This window comes from Martes martes (assembly GCF_963455335.1).
Source record: "Martes martes genome assembly, chromosome: 13".
Classification (NCBI taxonomy): domain Eukaryota; kingdom Metazoa; phylum Chordata; class Mammalia; order Carnivora; family Mustelidae; genus Martes; species Martes martes.
In genome coordinates, this window is record NC_137901.1 from 25,835,948 (window position 1) to 25,859,943 (window position 23,996).

At 53.4% G+C, this 23,996-nt stretch overlaps 1 protein-coding gene across 1 annotated transcript in view; it reads left to right on the plus strand.

Annotated features, from left to right (window-relative positions):
- Positions 1-1,262: 1,262 nt before the first annotated feature.
- Positions 1,263-23,996, plus strand: part of ZBTB7C (zinc finger and BTB domain containing 7C) — a gene marked incomplete at its 3' end in the record, with an annotated part of 103,326 nt that continues 80,592 nt past the window's right edge. Inside the window, exon 1 of the mRNA XM_080821494.1 lies at positions 1,263-1,389. The remainder of the gene's footprint in view (positions 1,390-23,996) is intronic.

Genomic DNA, 23,996 nt, shown 5'->3' on the forward strand with positions numbered 1-23,996 from the left:
GCCTCCCTGGTGCAGGCTATCTGCAGGGTGTGCCCCACGAAGGAATGAATCACTAAGACTGGAATTTCAGGCAGGGGGCACCTGTTGGAGAAAATGTTTTAGTCTGAACCATCTTCCTGGGGTTCTTGCCCTTCGTGGGCTGATGGACCTGTGGGATTTACCTTTGGCTTTGGGGTGCTTTATGGCTAGTGGCCTGCCCTTGGAAGAGTGGCAGAGGCCACAGACAGCCAGAACTCTGACTGGGCTCCTTCGTTTTGTGCTGATTCTCCATGGCACAGGGTGCCGCTGATCACCAGGGAAGAAGAGCTCCCCTTGGCTCCTTCTTATCTGAGGAGAGCCGGCATAGACACCAAGGGGTTAACGAGGATTTCCCCCTCCCCAGGTGAAAGAAGGTTCTCCGTGAAAGAGGGAGGCGGGGCCTCCCCAGCCGGCAGTTCTCAAAAAGGGTATGGTGTGTGGCTTTAAGGAACAGCCACACCTCTCTGTAGCTGGTGTTTGGCCCACCCCAGATGTGGACTGCTGGATCTCTGGTTGGCATTTCTGAGTCAGTCTTTGAATGGAGACAAAGCATCAGAGAGCCTGTATGACATGTTTGTTGCGGGGAGTGGGAGAGGTTGGGGGGGGGGTCCTGGCAATGGGCTCCCCCATCTTAGGCCTCCTGGCTCCACCTGGGCCAAGCCCAGCTGGACTCCCTGGGGGAGGGAGCTGCAGTTCTGCGCTTACTTCCTGCACTTTCCTCTTTTTTATTTGCCACTTGAACGCTCTCTCTGCAGTGTTTGATTTGGTGAAGTTACACTCAAGACCCTTTGAGAAGAAAACATAATTCTAGTAATTTTATTGGACTCAGGTTTCAGGCAAATGGAAATAAAATTGCCTCTAAAAATAAAAGACACACAGAATTGAGCAAAACAATAATAATAAAAAGCTGCCCTGATTTGAGATAAGTGGTAAGGCATTTTGTGAAATAGTAGAGGGAGAAATAAATAAACAAGGAGCCCCAGGGGCGGGGGCGGGGGATCCCCTCCATCGCCCCCCCCCGCCCTCCCCCCGCTTTCATTTCTGCTTTACCTTTACGAAAGCGTTTCATCTGCGTGTGATAAAGTGAAGCACAGAGCGCGGCTGGTGAAGTTGGTCCTTGCCCCGCGCTTAGCAGTACAGGTGGACGACAGGGGCTGCCTGCCAAATACTTTGGTTGGAGGGAGGGGTGGGAGTGCTCTCTCAAAACCACTCCTGGAATGGCTTAACTCGCCCAGCACGAATCAATGACAACCTCCCGCCGGCTGCGGCAGGCTCCCCTGAGCAGCGCTGCCGCGTGGATCCCCAGCCCGGGACCCTGGCGGCGCTCAGGACTCGGCTCGGGCACGAGCGCGGCGCCCCCGGGGCGGCCAGGTGGGTGTGCGGCGGCCGCGGCGGCTGGGAGCCGGGCGGAGGAGGGACAGCGGGGCGGCGGAGACGGGTAGGGAGGGGACCCCTTCTGGGCGCTGCGGGGACCCCCTGTCCCCGGCGTGCGCTCCCACCGTCCGGATGGGAGTGGCGGCGCCGGCAGCAATTTCAAACCCGCGCTGGGGCCGGACCGAGGGTCCCGGGGACACCAGGGCTGGGGTCCCCAGGGTGACCGCGGGGCGCGCGGCAGCGTCCCTCCCGGCCGAGGGACTCTGGAACTCTGTAGGCAACTCTTTTGGCTTGCTCCGTGCCCCGCCACCCCCGTGGACAGATTTCGGTGGCGGGGAGAGGGGACAGCAAGGCACGAGGGCCGCCCTGGAGGGGAGTGGACGCAGATCGATGTCCTCCCTCCAAAAAAGCTTGGGCTTCCCCAGTGTCAGATGCAAAACTCGGGGGGCAAGGGGGAGACAAGAGCCGTGACAACTCGGGGCAGAAGTCGAGGTCCGGACAGGAGCAGAAATTAAAGGGGCGACCGGCAGAAGTCCCCGGGCGAGCTGTAGGGAGTCGCGTTGCGATCCCCGGGCTCGAACCGCCCACCAAGCTGGGTGGGCAGGGGACCCTTCCCGGGGCCCCGACCTGCGCGGGGTGGGCGGGGCGACTCCCTCCGGCTGTGCAGTCCAGCCCGGGTCTCGGAGCCCCCGGCGCGGCTGTGTGCGCCCCCACCCCTGCCGGCGCCCTGGCGTCGCCCTCCCGATCGCCTGGTTCCCTGAGGCGGGGGCGCGAGGGCGGCGGGCCGCGGGGCTGGCCGGGGACTCACTCTGCGAAGAGCCCCTCGCTGAGCGTCCCTAGTGCGGGTGCAGTTTTCCGCGTGCCTGTGGTGAGGGCTCCGGGGTGCATCCGGTTCGGTTGCCCGCCTGAGTTTCTGGCTTCTGTTGTCCTGGCTGTGGGCAGGCGGGCAGGGCACGACTGCGCTCTTTCTTTGAACCCCCGGTGCTGGGTTGCACAGGGGGCAGCCCCATTCCCATGATTCATTGGCAGGCTGTTGGCATATCCCTTCCAATCCCTCCAAGTGCCGAATTTTGAAAATGTAAAGGAAGTGTTTGAAACAATCAGACTGTTTTCTCCAGATTCGATAGAAGGTTTTGTGGGAAGGGAGGGGAATGTCCTGCCAGGTTCAAGTTTAAGCTCCACTCCTTTACCCAGTGATGAACTGGGGGATCAGAAGGGCCAGGAACCCTCTCTGGATAGATCTCCAGGAAAAGAAGGTAACCTGGCTACCGCCCTTAAGGCCCAACCTGGGCTGAAAAGGAGAAGAAAGTCACTCTCCCTAAAATTGCCGGGGTCAGCCAGTGCTCTGTCTCATACTCTTGGCGCTGGTGTCTCATACTCTTTTCTAAACTCTCCCCAACTACCTCGGCGGCTGTGTGCGTCCCCACCCCTGCTGGCGCCCTGGCCAGTCACCCTCGGGATCACCTGGTTCCCTGAGGAGGGCACGCAAGGGCGGCGGCCGAGGGCCGGGGACTCACTCTGCGAAGAGCCCCTCGCTGGTGTCTCATACTCTTTTCTAAACTCTCCCCAACTACCACAACTAGGGCAGGTGTCTTCATCATCTGCATTTTACAGGTGAGGAAGGACTGAGGCCAAGGGGGCCTACTGAGTCCAGTGCGCCTTACCCAGATCCATGGGACACCAGTGCCACACCCGCCTGGGTTCCAGAACTTCATGAAACTGGTAGATTTGGATCCCACCCAGCACCTCTGAGACCTTGGGGAGATGCAGACAGGAATCAGGCCTGAGCCACTACCTCGGGACAACCACACAGAGATGAGGCTTACATAGAATAGTGAAGCTAGGTAGCCTGGAGACAGCCTGGAGAGGCCCTTTGCAATCAGATCACAGGCATTTCGGCAGCCAGAGGGTCAAGAAGGGCTTCTGATAGGAAATGATATTGAGACAGAGGAAGACCAAAAGAGCAAAGGCCTGGAGTTGCACAGAACTCAAAGCCTATCCTGCTGCGTCAGTGCTAGGAGTAAACCAGAGGGTACATGGCAGGGAAGGAGGAGATGGGACATTCAGAGATCAGGTGCCAGACTGTGCTTGGCACACACTATCTCCTGTAACCCACATCACTCATCAGATAACCACTAGTCCCACTTTGCAGATGTGGAAACTGAGGCTTAATGGGGTTAAGTCCAGCTTATCAGTGACCGAGCCAGGAATCAAAGCCGCCCATTACACCTACAGCCTTTAGAATCTTGCACTCCAGTTAGGGGAGGCAGGAATCCCCTGATGTCATTATAGCACAACACAAAATAGTGTGTAAGTGTTAACGGTAGTAACTGTTTTGAACCTTAGTTTCTTTCCACTCAGTCTGTCATTTATTCAACAACTACTGTGTTGTCTAATGCATGATTCCAGGCATGATGCAAAGCGTTAAGGGCTAAGGACTTCAGCAGGTGAAGTCTGCCCTGGTCCCGGGGCTCTGTCAGTGGGAATGGCAGTGACTCATCCTTTAGTGGGGACTCACTGGATTAATTTATTTATTTTGAATGAGTGGATTTAATGAGGCCATATGTGGGAGAAGGAGGAACGGCAGGAGACCTGGGTGAGGAGGCGGGTGGGCGGCTGGAAAGCTGGCCTGTCCCTATGCTGCAGTCACAAGGACTCATCCGCGGCCCTAGCGGACCCGTGGAAGGTACACAGTAGGCACGCAGCTTTTTGAACCCCTGCAGCTGCGATGATCAGTTCATGGTTGTGGGTTCTGAGATGGGCTTTTAGTTTTGGCACGTCCCAGCTGGAGATGTCAAGAGCCCCATGCAGCCTCCAGGAGGACTGGCCCCTTTCTGGAGCAGGGCCAACAGCCTGGGAACTGCCCCCAGAGCATCACCGTCCTGAGGCATCAGCCGCTTTACACACACACACACACACACACACACACACACACACATACAGGGCCGGAGCTGTGCTCCCAGCCCTCATCCGACCACTGGGGAGGCTCATCCATGTTCGCAGGACTTGGTAGCAAAGCCAGCACTAGAACCCATGTCTCTTGGCCATCTGTAATTCTCAGAGCAGCCCACACTAGCCTGCCAGGGCATTTCAGGGCTCAATGCCAAAGACCCTGTTCCACCTGCTTGTACCCCCACTTCAGGGCCATTTCCTGATGCTCCTGCCCATCTCCATTTTAGCTGACCTGACATATCTGTCCTAATAAAATGGTGGCAGATGAATCTTTGGGACAGAACAGCCATAAATATTCTAGGACATTTGGCCTGTTACCTGTCCTTCCATCTTGAATGGTGTAATAGGTGTAAGATCACTACCTCTAAAATTAACTATCACTTTTGTGAGGAAGGTGAACTGATAAATCTTGCCTTGAAGCCAAATCCCTCCGAGTAATGTTCTGGGGCCTTCCTTCTTTGGAACTGACACGGGCACTTCTGGGAGGACTTTTTTTTCTTCTTCTTTCTCCCCCTCCCATCCCCTTTAGAAAATATCTTGTGTTTGGGAGTCACAAGACCACATTGCACTCTGTTTTGATGTCAGAGTGCCCGGTTAAAGGCATTTCCTCCTGATCTGAGATTATCAGCCCGGTAAGGGCCGTGAGCACCCCACTGCCTGTCCCGTGTTTGCAGCAATCACACAGGTGTGCATTTGCACGGGGATGTTTGTCTGCTCAGCCCTTAGTCCTCTAGGCTGGGCCAGGGACAGAGCTGTTCGCTTTATTTTCCTTTGGCTGGGAACTGCAGAGATGAATAGAGGGAGGGGAATCTAGGGCTGAGAGATTGTTGCCAAGAGCAATTTGAAGTCTCCTTCATATTAGTCAGAGATTGTGTTTTTCCTTTCTGAAGCTGCCTGCCTCATAGTAACTTCCATGAAGGAAATTTTTCCCATCTTTGTGTGTTTGTGTGTGTGTGTGTGTGTGTGTGTTTTAACACGTGCACATGCGTCCTTGTTAGTTTTGGTTTGGTTTTTAACTTGCCAGACTTCTCATGACTTAGCACAAAAAAAGAAATAGCTTGGGGAATGGGGTGATGAAACAGGTCCTTTATACAATACATTCTGCATGTCATTGCTCAATAAATTTGAATAGTGATAGACCCCGAGGTATCATGACGGAGTGAGATGAGTAATTCCTATGGAGGGAGAGTTTATCTTTAGTGGATGACTTTGAGAATTGCCACATAATTTAACTTTCCCACTGCACATCTTGAGCCTGTGTTTAGAAAAAGAGGAATGTGGGCTGTCTTCTTTCGAATTCCCTTTTGTTCCGTAGGGAAGCCCCCTCTGTCGGTGTCTTGCCTGGGAGAGTACCAGTCGGCTCTGCCCCCTGCCCTCTCACGGTCTCCCCTATGCCCCCTCCACTACGCAGGAGGCCAGCTAGCGAGGGGGAAGCTTGCCCTGCGGGGTAAGAGCTCTTCCCCCATGGTGGCCTGGCTCACGCCCTCATGGAGGATGGAATAGGAAAGCTGGCGTGCGCCAAGCCTGCCCATCCTGGGACAGCAACCTGGGGCGGGATGTTTCTACACCAGCAGAGAAGTGAGTTCATCCTCTGAACAAATTGTGTGGAGCAACACCGAGACTCCAAGCTGGAAAAATTGCCTAATAATACAGTACGCAATCTAGGTCGGCTTTTTCAAATTAGATACAAACCAGAAGCAAATGTACACGTGACCCTCCCAAATGATATCACAGAACTGAACTTGGCACACTCCTTTTCCCAGGGCTCCTTCTTTTCTGGTTATGGATCCTGGCTGACAATCCTGTTAAGCTGTTTCTGGAGCGAACAGGTTGGCCTGTTGGTTGTTGCGAATTACGGGTAAAGGCCACTGGCGAGGGGAGAGTGACCCCAGCTTTTGTTGGTGCCTGCCTTCCTTAAGCCTTGGGGAAGTCGAGCAGAGGATGCGTCTGTTAAGCAGAACCTAGATACTGGGAAATTTTCTAGGTTTTGTTTTTTTTTAAAGGTTTTATTTATTTATTTGACAGACAGCAATCACAAGTAGGCAGAGAGGCAGACAGAGAGAGAGAGGAGGAAGCAGGCTCCTTGCTCAGCAGAGAACCCGATGCGGGGCTCGATCCCAGGACCCTGGGATCATGACCTGAGCCGAAGGCAGAGGCTTTAACCCACTGAGCCACCCAGGTGCCCCAATTTTCTAGGTTTTTAAAAATAACAGCCTTATTGAGATATAATGAATGGGTCGTACGAGTCACTCAGTTAAAGTTGTACAATTCAGTGGCTTTTAGTATATTCACGTATGTGCAACTATCACCACCAATAGTTTTAGGACACTTTCGTCCTGCAAAGCAGAACTCGGTCCCCCTTTAGCAGTCTCTCCCCATTTCCTCTCAACTCCCCACGTTCTAGGTCACCAATCATCTACTCCCTATCTCTAAACAGATTTGCCTCCTCTGGCCATTTTGTATGAACCGGATCATGTAACACGTGGCCTCTCGTGACTGGCTTCTTCCCCTTTGCGTGTTTTCAGGGCTCATGCACTCGTAGTATGTATCAGTACTTCATGGCTTTTTATTTGGGAATGACACTCCTTCTATGGGTAAGACCATATTTTATGTATCCATTCTTTAGTGGATGGATGTTTGGGTTGTTTCCACATGTGGCTCTTGTAGATGACGCTGCCGTGAACATTCATGTCCAGGTTTTTGTGTGCACGTAGGTTGGCATGTCTCTCGGGTGTTTACCTAACCCTGGAAATGCTGGGTCATTTGGTGACTCCACGTGTTACCTTCTGGGAAACCACCAGACTGTTCCTCATGGAGGCCACACCATTTTACATTCCCACCAGCCCATATATGAAGACCCCATATATGGGGAAGATGGTGAGAACACCATCTTCACCAACGCTTGGTAATATCTGCCTTTTTATTAGAGCCGGCACATCTTCTGAGGGTTTGTGTGCTCCGAGAGGCAACACCCAGGCAACGTTCTGGATCCCCCTCAGTTACACTGGCTTGCCATACTTGTAGGGAGAGCCGTCTCAACTTCTTGGTCATTCTGCCTGGCTGATGGTTCCTCTGCATGTCCCCGAGTTCTCTTCAGGTTTTCCGTCTGTGTTTCTGTAGGACAGCTCCCATGGTATGACTCAGGGGTTGGTGCTCTCCTTGTTTTCCTAAGGGATGCTTGAACGCTCCAGAGTGCTGGCAGCGGGACCCACTCCCTCAGCCCCACTTTTCCCAGCTAAGGCTGCTGCTGGTGGAAAGCCAGGCCCTGAGAAGGGAAGAAATGGGCCTAATGGAAGTGAATTTAGACACATTGTTCAATGTTTGGGTCTTTGAGTGGGGACTTAGTGGAGATCCTGATGTTTGTATCCTGCGGAGCGACCCCTTTGGGACCACAAAGGAAGCTGTTGGCGAGCCTTGACATCTTAGCCAGTGACAGCGAGGCAATCCAAGGCTACCTCCTTCCTTTCTTTTTGGGGCCTTGAGTCGCTGGCAAGACCCACTGGTTCATCCAGAATGGCTTGATGCAGCTGAGTGCTCCATTTCCTGCTGGCAGTTCAGCTCCAGGGTATAATAATTTTACCCCATTTTCATACCTGTGGGACTGACTTGGGGTAAGACTCCTCACAAAGACAAATTTGAGCTGAGAGGGACAGGGAAACTCGCCCAGCCTGAAAGACTCCCAAAGATGACAAAAAATTACCTGTTCACCAGAACGTGCTGAAAGCTTCGTCAGTGGCCATTCTGGGGCACCATGTTCAACACAAGCCAACCTCAGTACCAGAAATCCTTTCCAGTAGCTTCTGTGAAGTCATTGTCATCGACTTTGGTCTGCGTGACCCCAAGAGCTGCTGGGATCAGTCTCTGCTATTAATTTACTCTTCACCTTCAAGCCAATGCTTCATGCAGCAATTCCTAAACCTGATTAGAGGTAATGACCTATAAAACCTTTTAAAAGCTTACAGGCGTCCCAGGCCCCACTCGGGAAGAACAGGAGTCCAGTTGCCTGAAAGGTGGTTGTGACGGAGAATGAGGACACAGCTTGACCTCTTTGGGCCTTGATTTCCTTTTTCAGCATGAGAAGCTGGATTAGATTGGTGTTCTATTTTCTTTTTTAAAGATTGATTTATTGATGTGAGAGAGAGCGTAGAGGGAAAGACAGAGCTGAACGTGGAGACTGATGCAGGGCTTGATCCCGTGACTCGGAGATCCCAACCCCGCATCATGACCCCATCTGAAACCAAGAGTCAGATGCGCAACTGACCGTGCCACCCAGGCACCCCTAGTTTGATGTTCATTAAAGGGATTCACTGAGCTGATCCCAAACAGTTCTGTGTGGTCTGTTTTTGCACAAAATCTTATTTGTAACAAGGGGGCTTCTACAACTCTAAAAAAGTTGGGCAATCCCCTGAGTAGTTGGTTCCTGTGGTTGAGCTAAAGCAGTTCTGAGTATCACCTTCCCAGAGGAGGATTGTCCCAACTTCTCCGAGGAGGGTGGTGTATCAGGAGTGGCTGATAGCAGCCACTTACTTGATAATAGAGTCCTGCTCTTTGAGGAAAGTCCCCCTGCTGCCCTGGCTGGCCCAGGGTACAACAGTGACATGGCAGAATTTGACCTGGCACCCCTTTCTTCTCTCCACCCCCTTGGTGGCATCCCCACCTGTTTCCCTTGAAGGACCCAGAGCTTTCTGCCCCTACTTCTATTTCAAACAGGAGCTGTAGTGTCCTTTACTCACGCATTCATTCTTTTAACCCCTATTTCCCAAATATCTCCTATCAAAGACAAGTTGACTAACACTCCATGCTGTCCTCAATATGCCAGCATATTTTAACCGGAGAGGCCGCCCGAGGCTGATCCCTAGAGCTACAATTTCAGGGCTCTTGATTTGGAGGCAGATCAGGAGCGTTTTGGAGAGGCCCAAATTCCTGGCATGTAGGTAGGGTGACCCCACCTCCAAGCTGGTCAGCATGCTCTGCCTCCCTACCCTCCCCCACGAGGGCTCTGCCCTCATCTGGCTGCTGGGAAAATGCTTCTGTCATCCCAGGTCTCAGCCAGAGCCATGCCCTCCTCCTCAACTCCCACCTGGAGCGGGCAGGCGGAGGAGGGAAGGGAGGGCTGCTTTCCTCGGAGATCTCAGCTCCACGCTCCAGCCCTTGGCTCCCACCCCGTCACCCTGACTGGACAATTCACAGGACTGAAATAATCACTGTTTATGAAGGCTGTTGCAGGGAGGAGGGAGCAGGCGGAGGAGGGAAGGCAGGGTCGCATTTCTGCCTTCCAACAAGAGAGGCCAGGTGAGGCCCACAGCCCTCTCCCTCTCTTCCTGGGACTGTACACACCGCTCGCTGCCAGGATTTCGGAGCCTCGCTTTGGGGTGTTTTGAGAGATTTTTTTTTTTTTTCTAATGAAGGAAGAACCTGGAAGGCTCATTTGAATAGGGATTAATGTCTCTGTGGCCTGGACCTGCAGAGAAGGAGAAATTCTAGAAGGGTAGAAGTTGCAATAAAAGGAAGTGGGCCTGATCTGCCCCCTCCTGCTGATTAGTGCGGCCTCCTTGGCTGGGGACACGTGTTTGGGGAGGATTTCTGGGCATTGCCGTGTTTTCCTTGGGACCGTGTGTGTGCCCGCGTGTCCTCTGTGACCGCTCCACACTAAGGAAACTGACCATCTAAGCTTTGAGCTTCTGGCCAGGTGACGGGGACCCCGGGGAAGTTACAAACCACCCTGAGTGTCTGCAGCCCTGGCTTTTCCTCACTCTGCGTTGGCCATTTTTGTGGAGGGCAGTGAAACAGGCACTTACTGTCCACTTTTTTCTGGGTACTTCCATGCTCTTCATTCACAGCTCAAATTCCTCTCCCCCCTGGGGCCTGCCCAACTGGGAATTACTCTGTGTTCCCAAGTCACCCACCCCACCCCCCAACCTTCAAAACTCTCACTCGATGCCCCCCCTCTGATGATCTGACCCAGTTACTAGGAGAGAGCTGGTTCTTTGTGCTAATCCGCATGAAGGTGTAGAAGACACTGGCCGCTGAGTTACCCCCCCTTGGCAGGGGTGGGTAACTGTCTTTGAAAGAGGAGCCGTGCCAGCCCACGGTTCTCACGGTGGGTCATCCGGCATGAGGAGAAGGGAGAATCAGTAAGTCTGGGCAGAGCAGGGGGCAGTTCATGTGGGAATGGGGACCTCTGTTCTGGAGCTACTTCAGCCAAGCAACTTCAGCCCCGGCTTCTGATGCCTGGGCTCAGAGGTGGCCCTGGGCTGTGGGGGCAGGGATGGAGAGGAGGCTGAATGAGTGGAACCAGGGCACCCTGGGCTGCACTGTGGGGAGAACCAGGCAGGTGAGAATGGTTCCCCTCTCTACAGGTCAGGGGGTTGCTTCAAGGTGACACGGGGTGTGACCCGCGGGACCTGGGAAGGCTGGGGAACAAATGAGTGAGGGCCAAGATCAAGATAAGAGGCTCTGCAGAGGGTGCAGGCCTTGGGGCAGCGGGCCCCTTGGTGGGCACTGTACACAGCCAGCTGCGGGGTTCTCAGCTCGGAGGCTCCCTCCTTCTCGCCCTCTCCTGTCAGGGCTTGCTGCCTAGGGGTGTGTCCCCGCACCACCCCTGCCCTCCCTCCGCCCCCACTCCCGGGGTGCACCCTCTGAGTGAACCTGGCCTCCAGCTCTTGGAAGACTTTCCAATAACACGATGGTGAACTCTTTGCAGACCCAGGCAGAGGCGAGAGGCTGAGCGTGAGCCAACCTAGAGCCTGAGTCCATGCTGGGATGAAAGAGCAGGCCAAGTGAGCCTCCTGTGGAGGGAGCCAGAAGAGGATGGGAGGGGCCCTGTGTGGAGAAACTGCCCTGTGGTCAGAGGGGCCCCTGCAGGTGACAACGAGCCAGCAAGGACGGAAGTGGTGGGCCCATGTGCTGGCTCCAGAAAGGACAGGGGTGTGGCTCTTGCCCTCGCCCTCATCCTCCAAACATTGTCATCCATTTACCCAGTTAGGACCAGAACTTAAAATGAAGCAAGATTCTATAGAATCGAGTGTTACACTCGGCTGAGTGGTCCAGAAGGAGGCTGCCATTCAGTGTCAGAGCACAGGGTGAGAGGCGGAGCCTGCAGGACAGGCTTCATCAAGGTGCTCCCAGCTGGGGCGGAGGGTGAAAGAGTGCTGCACGGCCTTCTAGCACAGAGGCTCTGGGGCCGGGGCCAGGTACAAGCCACCGCTCTGTCATTTACATACTTTGTGGCCTTGGGCCAGTTACTTAACCTCTCTGTGCAATGGTTTTCCCATTTGTAGGAAGGCATGAGATCCCCCCACCCACAACCTGGGGTTGCTGTAAGCACCAGACAGGAGAGGCCCTCCAGGCCCAGCCTGTAAGTGTTGGCCTTCACCATTTGGGCAGGACGAACAGTGATGTATCACGATGGCCCATTTCAGGCAGGTGGCTGCAGGTGACATGAAGCTGGAGGGAGGCATCCTTTGGTCAGGATCTCCCCTGGAGCCTGGAACCATTGGAAATTTTGGAAATAAGCTGAGCAGCACCCCCTGGGAAACTGGAGATGTGAGCCCACTATAGGTTTCAGGTGACTGGATTAAAGCCACTGGTGGGCATGCTGGGCAGGGCTGGCCTCTGAGCCCTGCTCTGATGGGGATAGAGGGGGGACAGCACATTGGGACTATCTTTAAGTCCCCGGGTAGATGACAGATACAGTTCTTCTGGTGTACTTAATAAGAAACTCCTTAAACCTATGACAAAATCCTGGCCTGCTCTCAGACCCTGTCGATTTCCCAATGATGATGAAGGATTATCTTATCATGGGTATTTCCAAAGTAATGATTACCAGGCATCAAATCAGAGCAGGTAATAAAGGAGTGGGCAATCAGCATGAGAGATAATAAAGGAAATAGAAAACATCAGTATGGAAACTTTTAAAATTATACCCTCTGAAGAGGTCAAATGTTCTAGAAACGATGTATCATCGAGGAATGGCCCTAGAGCCAAGTCAGCAGAGCTTCCCAGAGCATATGTGTTGCCATGCTTGTGGCCCCGTGCCGGTCAGTCCTGGCTGCCCCGTTCTTGGCAGGGCCCTGCAGGGATCACTTGCCTGGAGCGCACCAGGGAAAGGGTTCTCCATGTCACCCATTCTTAGAATGCACCGCTGCCTACCACAGTGCAGTCACACCGCACCAGAGGGACATCTCCTGGACAGTGACTCCCACGGCTGTCTGACCCAGCTCAATGCTCTGCATGGCCAAGTCCACTGAGGCCACCACGGAGGAGAGGCAGACAATGTCGGACTGTCAGAAGGGCCTCTTGCTCCAAAAATTCTTCCCCACAGATGGCAAAGCCAGAACATGGGTCTACCTACCCCGAAGACCACACTCTTGCCATGGCCTTGACCACCTCTTAGAACCATTGCATTGGTACAGCGAGCACTCTCCGTTATGCTTCGCCAGCCTGCTCTGACCTGAGTACTGGAAAGTGCTGAAACAAGGTGCTGTGAGTGGTGGCTTCCCAGCACAGAGGGCTATCTGTACTCCCTGGGATCAAGGGGGCTCCCCAGCAGGGAGGCTGGAGCCAGTAGCTCGGTGGGGGGCGGGGGGGGTAGGGCAAGAACAGATGTCTGGGAGGCAGCCAAGAGGAGACACACCATTCAGGGCTGGGAACCTTGTTCTTAGGACACTGCTGACTCCAGAATCCCATTCAGGAGTGAGACCCCTTCTGTGGCTTCAGCAGCAGGAAGCACTTGCCCAGGTGAGGATCCCTTAGGCTGAGCTCCCGTCTCAGCTCACGCGCACCCACCTCCAGCCCAGTCACTGTGGACTTCTTGCAGCCTCAGAGCCTTGGATTAATTCATCTGTACAATGTGAAAATTATAGCTGCCTTCCGAGCCGATGGAAGAATTTAATAAAAGATAAATTATGCACCACATCTAGCACAGACTAGCCATAGTTTGAAAATAGTTTTAAACTCAGAACTTCCATACAGCCAATTTCTGGCCTGCTGTCCCCAGGCCCGCCAAGAGCCCCTGGTTTCCCCCATGTGTCCTGTGTTCTACCCGGGATCCTGGCCCTTCTCTTCGCGCCACTGCAAAGAGCCAGCGCCAGATCAGTGGCCACTGCTCCTAGGTTTCGCCCTCAGTGTCCTCCTGATTGTCCCTGTGCTGGTTCTTGCTGGAGCAGAGGGGCTGGGAGAGAGGGGGACAGCAAGGCTTTCTCCCCAACTAACTCTAAAACCCTTCCTTCCCATTTTGTAAAGAGGTGTCTTTGTTTTTGTGTTTTCTCACTCACCTCTGTGCTCTCTCTCTCTCTCTCTTTTAAAATTTATTTATTTTAGAGGGGGAGAGGGAGAGAGAGTGCAAGAGTGAGCCTGCACAAGTGGGGGAGGGGCTCAGGGGGATGGAGAGAGAGAGAATCTCAAGCAGACTCCCCGCTGAGAGCAGAGCCCATGGGGCTCTATCTCATCACCCTGGGATCATGACCTGAGCCAAAATCAAGAGTCAGAGGCTTAACCAACTGAGCCACCCAGGCACCCCACTCACCTCTGCTCCTCGAGGAGCAGGAGCCCCTCCAGGGTCAGCTTAGACAACTTGACAGACACCAACCAGTATCCCATGACTATTTCCAGGTCCTCAGCCAGTGAGGGCAAGTGCCCTGGCCTCACTCCCGAGGCCCTGGGACCAGCCAGCCACCACCCCCAAATCCCACTGCACCCCAAAGATCCTGTGGTCCTCCCATTGGTAGGGCTTCCGGTAGCTGGTTCCGCCGGCCAGGCCTGCAAGGATGGGCATGCAGACTGTCTCCCATCTGCTGCACCAGCCAGCGATCTGTAATGATGATGAATGTAATCAATAATAACATAAGGGATAATTTAGTAGTGGAAGCATCTGAAAAAGGTAATTAGTAACAAAACGCCGCAATTCTCCAAGGTAGTTGGTTGCATTTTGTTTGGCTCTGGGGACTACGGTGCAGATTCTCTTCCAGCACGTGCTGTTGGCTGCCGGTGAAGGTCTATGCTACCCTGTATCTCCTAACACATTCACATAGGGGCGCCCATTCTGGCCTCCTCCCATCCCAGGCTCACCCAGGGGTCTCAGGCGGGCAGACAGACTGCAGGCTTTGCTTGGTTCTTTCATCAACTCTGCAAAGTTCAGCATTACTAGGTAGGGGTCACCACGCCCCAAAGGAATGGATGCCAATTAAAGGCGCACAGTTTGCCTGGAGAGTTGGGGAGATAGTACCCAGTCTGTGATCCCCAGGTCGTGGGGTTAACATGACAACTGAAATGATTCCTCGCAGACAGCTTTGCCTTAATTGGCATTTTTCCTGGCTGGCTGAGCCCTGCAGGAAAGAAACCATCTCACTGTCCCCAGGCTACACCACCTCCTGTCCATCAGGGACCCCAGAGCTGAGCATCATACATAAAATACGAGAGAAGCAATGGTTCATATTAATAAATGAGACTCTAACGTATATGAATTTGTGCTTTACAGGTTAATTACTAAAAACTTAATAATTGCTAAGGAGAACTCTATTTTCAGGAAGCATCTCGCAGCATTTATTTCTACACCCACTGTTCTTCTAGCACTTAGAGTCTGAGCTATAGAATTAATGCTGAGAGCTACTGTATGAATTATGTTCGGTCTTGTAGTCCCTGTTGCTCCAAGACTGGGGGCTCTGGGCAGTGGCCAGAAGGCAAAGTTCAGTATGAGGACGTTAGTTAGGAGTGCCCCAGGGAATGGACTCCTACAGGAGGCTGAGGGAAGGAGCTGGAAGGGTGGAGGAGAAGCTGATGAGGCAGCCCCGGCAGCTTTAGCCAACCCCTGGGGACCTTTGCAGGCATCCTCAGACAGACACGACGTGGGGTCGGTGGCTCTGTAGCCCAGGCAGTCCTGCAAGGGCGGTTTGGAGCTGAGGGCTGACCACTGACTGCTTCCCAGCAGCCGGCACCACCAGGGAGTCTCAGAGGGGGATGGTGTGACTCAGCTCTGTGCCCTCTGTGGTGTGTATATGGCCTACCTTTCTCTGCAGACAGGAAGGATATCCCGCAGGGCTCTCTCCTCTCCCTGCGGCCCCAAGCACAGAGCGGAGCACGTAGCAGGTGGTCATGAAGCAGTCAGTGAGCCATGTGGCGCTAGAGGCATGGGTGGCAGGCTTGCTGGAGGTCTCTGTGTCTGGGGACCCCGCAACCCCAGCCACAGCTGCCAGGAGGGAGATGCTGCAGCTTTGGGGTCAGCCCCAGGAACAGGATCCCCCTGGCCCCACTCCTTATTTCGGCAGGGAGTCAAGGTCTGAGAGGGAATAGGCCGACTGTTTGGGGGGTGGGTAGTAAGGCTGTGAGCTACACACGCTGCTGCCATTGTGTCTGTTCCCTCACTCCTTCCTTTCTTTGTTCATTCATTCATTCATTCATTCACTCTTCCATTTACTGAGATCCTCCAGGGAAGCTGGTATCGTGCCTCGGGGCCTGGGGTGTGGGCTCTATGCACAGCTGGCCGGGAATCCTGGGCTGTGATAAATCCCCAGCCTGGAACCGCCCCCCCCCCCTCCGGGGAAATCTGGCTCTTGGCCTCCGGTTCTCTGCTCTCGCTTCGCATACCCCCACCCTGGTCCCACCCCTTACAGTTTGCTGCCCATTCCAGACACTTCTCCAGAGCGTGTTGTAACAGATCGAGTAAGCCCAAAGCTGTCTTCCCAGCCCTCACCAGCCTCGCGCCGTTCGGAGTCCTCTCAGTGAAATTGGCTTTCCCTGCAGGGCGCTGTGGGGGTGAATGCACCACGTGCTCCGAGGCCCCTTCTGCGGGGAAACTGGCACGTGGGCAGGACAGCGTGTATGGTCTTGGCCCTCACCCCGACACAGCTGGCTCCAGCAGTCCGTGTGCCTCTAGAATAAACCTCAAATAACCACTATGTCTTCCTAAGAAAGAAAGAAGGGAGTAACAGTCGAGGTGGTCCAGAATCGGAGAATGGTGATGTCAGTGTTCTCCCACCCACTCAGCTGGACATCGTGTGCCTGAAAAGGACAAAGGCAGACACTGCCCAGCACCACGGACATGGATTCGAGAAGCACCATTAAAAGAAGAAATGGAGCAAAGCTTGTGTTGCCCACAGGGCTCTCCCTCCCCTGGATTATGCTGACATCACCGGGGTCCCTGCGGCTCCCCCTTTCCAAGCCAGATCCACTGGCACCCAGCTCAGCTCCCCCGCAGCCCCCTCCCACTCTCTGGCCCCACAGTCCTCAGCCCCTCCTCTAAGCCCTAATTTCATAGACTCCAGCACACCTGGCCAGGTGGGTGCTCCGGGCACGGTCCTTGCCGTGTCTCCAGCCATCCCGGGGCCATCCCAGACCTGCAAGATGGCCTCTTTCACTCAGGTCAGGGCTTCAAGGCGAATGACTGCCCAGCTGCAGGCAGCTAAGTCCGGAATCGCATTCCTGGTAGAATGAGAAGGAAACGCAGGGAATAACCCGCTCAGAGGGAACTCAGAAACAGAAGCTGGTGTAGTGTGAGTAAATGGGAGTATGGGGCAGGGGTCCTAGTCCAGAGAAGAAGAGCGCTCCCAGGCCCAGCTCTGTGGGAAGTGTAGGAGCGGGCATGGGAAGTGGCTGCCTCCCTGGGAGGAGCCTTGGACCCCTCGAGACGGGCCAGGCTAGTCTGAAGTTCACGTCAGAGACCTGGTGCCCACTGGACTCTCCTGGAACCTTCCAGAGCCTATCTGCCACCTGCAGCCATGCGCCTTTCTTTCTGAGCTGATGCTCCAGGACTCAAGAGTGAAAACTTACCACGTGCCTTCCCAGCCCCTTCCGTCGGGAAGGCCTGGAGTTCACATTATGTGCGCATGGTGCTAAAAAGCCACGCAATTCAGTCCGAAGTAAATCCTTGATGGGTTGATGGGAAGATGAAGGTCAGCGTCGTCCTGCCCTTTGTTTTGGGGTTGTACAGACCCACCTGCTGGCTGGCGGGTTAAATCTCCTTTGCTTTCCCCCCACGCTCCTTCCCCAGTGCCTAGTTCCACAGTGTGTCCTGCGAGCCCTCGTTCCAACACACATTCTGGGACCCGGACCGTTTCTCCACACCTCCCCTGACACCTCCAGGGACCCAGCACCCTCCACTGGCCCCGGATCTCCTGCCTCTCTGCCTCTGCTCTGGAGCCTTCCACACATTCTCTCCCCCAGAATCATCTTTTTAAAACATAGATGGGATATCTGCCCCTCTCTAGCTTCAAACTCTCAGTGGACCCCCTTGTAATTAGACTGAATTCTAAACTCCCTACTATGGCCTAACTTTGTGCTACTCAGAGGTTGGTCCTTAGACCAGCAACTTGGAGCCCACTTGGGAGCTTGATGGAGATGAAGTGTCTCAGGCTCCAGCCCAGACCTATTGAATATTGAATTAAAATCGCTGGGCGGCATGATTGTTGCCCTTTGAGAAACACTAGCCTGGGAGACCCAGTGAGATCTGCTCTATTTGTCCCTTCCACCCTATGGAGGGCCAACACCATGCAGACTCAAAAGGCCCTCTCTGAGTCCTCAAATAAAGGAAACCCCCCATTACTTATAATTCTGTTCTTCCACTTTTTTTCCTTCGGAGCCCTCCTCCCCACCCATGAGATGATTATTTATCTTTTTGTGATACCGTACGCTTTCCCACTAGAATGAAAGTTTCATGAAGGTAAGGCCCAGCCAGTCCTGCTCTCCCACTGTGTCCTCCCAGCCGGAAACAGTCCCTGGAGCACAGGAGGGACCCAGTCAAACCAACACGCATCTACTGAGCACCTCTGACAGGCTTTTGCAGGGTTTCCCGGGCCCACTGAGAGTTTTTGGTCTGGCTGGGAGGACCCACCTGTCATGTGTGAAAGTTAATTCGAAATATGGGAGCTGGGGGCACCTGGGTGGCTCAGTTGGTTAAGTGTCTGCCTTTGGCTCAGGTCATGATCCCAGAGTCCTGGGATTGAGTCTCGCATCAGGCTCCCTGCTCAGCGTGGAGCCTGCTTCTCTTCTCTCTCCTGCCCACTTTGTTATGATCTCTGTCACTATCTCTGTTTCTCTCTCTTAAATAAATAAATAAATACTTTAAAGAAAAAATAAGGGAACTGCCTACTAATGAGAAATGTCCCCAGACTCCCCAAAGTTCATTTGGTTGGAAAATGAGAAGGAAAGGGATGTGCCTGGTAGCTTTAGGGAAGGAACGTGTGGACCATAGGTCTTCCAAGAAGGTGGGATTGACACTTGCCTGTTGGGCTTGTGGTGATGTTCTGGCTTCTTCTCAGTGAGTGGAAACAACCAGTCTTCAAAGATCAAGAAGAACAGACACCAGTGTTCTTCATCACTTTAACCTAAATAGAAACAGGGCAATGGGAGAGAAAAATACCCTTTAGTCTAGAGCCATGGTTCTCAAAGCATGTTGCCTGGACCAGCTGCACGACCAGGGGCCTTGTTAGAAATGCATAATCTCAGGAGCGCCCAGCTGGTGCAGTCGGTTTCAGCTCAGGTCGTGATCTCAGGGTCATGAGATCAAGCCCTGAGTCAGGCTCTGTGCTCAGTGCAAAGTCGGCTTAAGATTTTCTCTCCCTCCCTTCTGCGTTCTCTCCCCCTCCCCCATCCCCCCTCCTGCATGTCTCTCTCTCAAATAAATAAATAAATATTTTAAAAAAAAAAGAGAGAGAGAGAGAATCTGAGACCCCACCCCAGAAGTATTGAACCAGGAAGTCTGGGAGAGGGATCCAGTGATCTGTGTTTTAAGAAGCCTCCAAGTAAGGCATCTAGTGGGCACTGGAGTTTGAGAGAGTGATGTGATAACAATAATCTCTTTTTACAAAAACACATACAGTAATACATTTCTTATAGAAAATTTGGAAAATCGGAGAAGTGCAAAGATGAAGGGATCACTAATTCTAGCACTCAGAAATAACTTCAGTTAATACTATTAATATTTTGGTGTATCGTCCCGCAAGCTTTTCTAAAGCCCATGTGTAATTTTTTTATTTTATCCTAACTGGGATTCTGTTGGTCATTATGCTGCTTTTTTCACTTAGCAGGCTCCTAATCATTTCCAAATCATTCATAGGAAACTCATTCTAAGCACTTCGCACACATTAATATACCACAAACTCTTGGCTTCCAATGTCCTCTAAGGTAAATAGCACCAGAACCCACATCTCGGCTCCAAAAATCTGAATATTTTCTCTTTTTAAAATATTTAACTTCAAAAACAGTTTTAAAGTTTATTTATTTATTTAAGTGATCTCTGCACCCAACGTGGGGCTCAGACTCAGGAACCCAAGATCGAGAGCTGTAGGCTCCTCCGACTGGGCCAGCCACTATCCCAAATCTGAGTATTTTCTTAGGATAAAACGCTACAAGAGCAATACTTAGGCAAACACTGAATATTTTAGGTCTCCAGATGAACATTTTACTTTTTAAGAAGTTTTCAAAACAGGTACATATAACACATAGCAAAAAAAAAGTAAACGTATCAACCCTGTGAAGAGCTTCCAATAACCTTAGAGAAAGGCTCTCAGGGCCATAAAGGAGGAAAAGGAACCAACAGCTGACTGATGTGGGATTGCGTGTGGCAAGTGACCAATTCGCATATGCATAGTTGTTATGGCTCATTACCACTGAAAAACCCCAGGTTAAAGCCCCACGATTCCGCCTTTTTTTTTTTTTTAACTCATCTCTTTCACAATGCCAGCTCGACATTAATAAATAAATAAGGGCAGCGGGGACTGACAAGCAAAGGCCAAGTGAACTAGATATTCCCACCCATGTCTTCTGTACCGCCACTCTGGAGACCAGTTTGGTATGTTTTATTTTTGCTTATTTATTTATTTGAGAGAGAGAAGGAGCACAGGTGCTCTAGAACCGGGTGGGGAGAGGCAGCGGGAGAGGGAGAGAGAGAAACTCAGGCAGATTCCATGCTGAGCGTGGGGCTCGACACAGGGCTTCATTTCACGAGCCTGAGATCATGATCTGAGCTGAAATCAAGAGTCCGTCGCTGAACACGCTGAGCCACCCAGGAGCCCCAGTTTGGCATGTTTTTACTAAAGCTTCGCTCCGTGTGGCTGGCTCACGATGTCATCAAGGCTCCGTCCACAGAGCGTGTGATGCCCAGGTTCTGTTTTACGTGCTTCCCTTGTGTTGACGTGTTCTATCTTCATGACCGTCCAGAGCGGGGCTGGTTATTATTCCCATTCTACAGATGAGAAATTGAGGCCAAAGCTGTCAAGTAGTAGCTTGTCTGTGGTCACACAGTGGGAAAGCAGCTGAGCTAAGATTCGAACCCAGGGAGTCTCCTTCCAACACCTGTGCGTTTCACCTCCCTCTCTGCAGGGAGTCTGCCTTTCAGCAGGGCCAAAGCTGAGGGACAGAAGGACTAAGGGACCCTTCCTGAGCCATCCAAGACCGTAGGGCATTCATTCATCTCTCTCCATTGCCTTCCATCGGCTACAGGCCAGGGTTCCAGTCTGCCCTGCCTGCCAGACAGCCTCCCCCGCACCTTGAGGCATCTGCATTTCAGATAATTGATAAGAAAAGGCTCATGGGTTATAAAGAGCTGGAAGGTTGCTTTGTCCACGGAGGGACTGGTACACCCTGAGATAGTCTGTTTCTGCTTGGAAATAGACCCATGGTTTCCATGGCCGCTGGGTCACCAGAGCGAGGGCAGCAGCTGGCTAGACTCCCAGCTCTAACCCATCCCCAGGACAACAGCATCACTGGAACCTTCGGAAGGGGGAAAACGAAGTCTGTTCTCAGGTCACAGTTTTGTCCTCAGGAGCTCAGAGGTGTTAAGTGCCACGGGAGATGCAGAAGAATCTAAAAGCAGAGCTTCTACCCTTGAGGAATATAACATCCTTCTGGAAAGTTCAGACCTGCTCTCTCAATATGACTGGAGAAGAGCTACACAGGCTGAGTGATGCAGGCCCTGCGCTTTCTCTTCTTCAGACACAAGCTTCTGGTGGGATTAACCGGGAGGGCTTACTGGAGGAGGTGTCACCTGAATGGGTCCTTGAAGGATTTCAACAGCAATACACAAGGAATGCTAGGAACAAACCCATGGTGGTGGCAGGCTCAGGTGTCCTCAGAAAGTGAGCATTCCAGCTTGGCCGGATTAGGGGTCTAGGTGAGGGGGAGTCCAGAAATGCCTGTGGGATCTCCACAGAGGAGGGCACAGCTGAGGAGTGTGGCCTGTGTTCTTCTCTTTGTGGCCCCCAGCCCCTAGCACAGTCTGCAAGAGTGCCTAGGACTTGCTGAGGGCTCATTGTATGTTAGCAAGTGAGCAAGTGAGGAAACCAAATGACTAGGGGATGCTGAAGGCAGAGCCAGGGAGGGTCGTGATCAGAGCTATCTTGTTAAGACAGGTGTTGCTTCGCTCTGCCGATGGGAAGAGAAGTCCCGGGCAGGGAGGTGAAGGACAGGTAAGGTGATGCCCAGCGGAAGGGGATTGTGAGGCACCAGGACTAGGCGGAGAGCCTGCCAGTGCTGGCGGAGGCCATGGCCCCCCGGGAAACCACTGACAGGTGTGTGCCCATCCTTTCGCACCTGCCAGGATCTCTGAAGAATGGCCACACCTCTTTGGGACCCTGCCAGCCCAGCCCTCACCTAAAGAAGCCGCTGGGCACTGGATTCAGCCTGGCTCCTGTCTCGGTCTCAGAGTTTTCCTGGGCCACCTCTGCAAGACGGCCTCTAAACGCCAGGCGCCTAGGACTTTGCCACCCTGGGCAGGAGTGCTCGGGAGACACGAGTTGGGAGAGAAAGGGCTATCCGTGTCCGAGTCCTCGGCCAAGGGTGGTTTCGTTGGGTTGGAAGAATCAGCTCCATGGGATAGGGAGGCTGGAGAAGCCAGCTGGCTCTCGGTCATCATCCACTGGCACTCTCAGCTCTCACAATGTGACAGCAACACAGGAGCCAGACTTGTCCAGCGGCCCCCCACATGGGCGGGGAGAGGACCACGGGCTCAGAAAGGGCTGGGCCTATGTAAGCACTGGCACTGAAGATGGCATGTGCAGAGGGCCAACGTCCAGGCAGGCAGCAGCGAGGACGGCCAGCAGAGGTGAGGGGGTGAGAGCAAGGGCCCTCTGCGGCTGAGAGAAGGGTCAGGAAGCAGGAGAGCCACTGGCAGAGAGGGTGCAGGTCACGGTGGCAGCAGGTCACTGGCTGGCCCCAGTGCGTCCAGCATAGAGATGGGAGGGGAAAGTGACAGGAAGCAGCAAACCCAGCAGAGAGTGGGGCAGGAGCTCACTTTGGACCCAATAGGCCCTGCTTTTAGCTGTCATGCGGACTGAAGGGGAGGTGGCCTCAAGATAGATCTGGAAGCGTCTGGTGTGGATAGCAGGGAGCTTCTCTGTGCTCTGCATCAAGTAGTGGGATTGCTGGGTCAGAGGGCACATGTGTGTCCAGCTTCCTAAGATGCTGCCGAATTGTGTCCAGAACTGGTGGTACCCAGTTTCGCTCTCCCGGCTGTCTCTTGGCTCCTGGTTGCCCCATGTCTGCGGCAATAGCGTTGGCTCTTTCCTTGAACTCCTCTCCTGCCAGTACTCCTGCCTCCTGCAAATTTACATCCAGACCCACCTGTATGACATCAGTCACAGCGTTATGATGACCGCTGTCAAGGACAGAACTACGGCCTCTGGATTACCAAGCGATCCCAGGATCTCAAAAGCGCAAAGGGTCTTTCATAGGACAATACAGCCCTCATTTTACAGATGAGTACACAGAGACCCCAAGTGAAGGGGGACTTGGCCCAGGTCTCAGCCCCTACCCCTGGCCAGCGGTGTGTCCCCAGCACCCCCCCCCCATGTGCCATGAGCAGCCTGCTTCCTGGGTGGCTCCCCTAAGGGCAGGCCAGGAGCACGTCCCGCACACGGAGCTGGCAGAGCTCGTTACCGATAGAGCCGCGGAGCTGTGTTTATACTACCCGCAGCCAAAATGCAACTTGAGACCCAGTCCATGTTGAGGGCTGGGTTTGAGGATGAATTCATCATTTGCACATGTTCCATTTCTGAGATCCTGGAAGAAACTTAGACCTGCGGATTTGCCTGACTTTCCCCTTGATTTGGAGCCAGATGAAAAGCACCCCAGGTCAGGAGGCCGCCCCTGATGAGGGTGAGTGGTCCAGACCAGACAGAGCACCCCCCGACCCTTTCCTCCCGCTGGCCCTAGTGGGGCTAGCGTGAGTTCGGAGTGAGAGGCTCCGGGTTAAGCTGGTTCTGAAAACAATGTAGCTCCGAGGAGCCCGTTGAGCTTCTCTTCTGACTCTTCACTGGCTTGTCTAGTAACTTTACCTGTGATTGTTCTCTGTGTGTCTGGGGATTTTTTCCTTTTGCGTGTACTTCCACAAGCCAAGAAGAGGAGCAGCTCGCAGTATTATCCGCATCTGAGCAGGTGAGGAAGGCCAGGCTTGGAGGAAGATAGCCGTGAGCTGGTGTCATGAATGAGCCTGCGGGCCGGCAGCATGGGGGCCTTTCCCCTGACATCGCTTTCCTGTCCGCCGCAAAACGCCCTTTCGTAGGACCACAGGAAGGGCACCTTCAAAGAGGACTTGGGAAATAGCCCCTGTCTGCTTACTGGCTGTGTGTGGGCAGCTGGTCCCACAATGGGCCCTCGAAGCCGGGTGCCGTCCACGTGGACGACTCCGTGTTACCCTTTCTCTAAATCACTGAACCCACGAA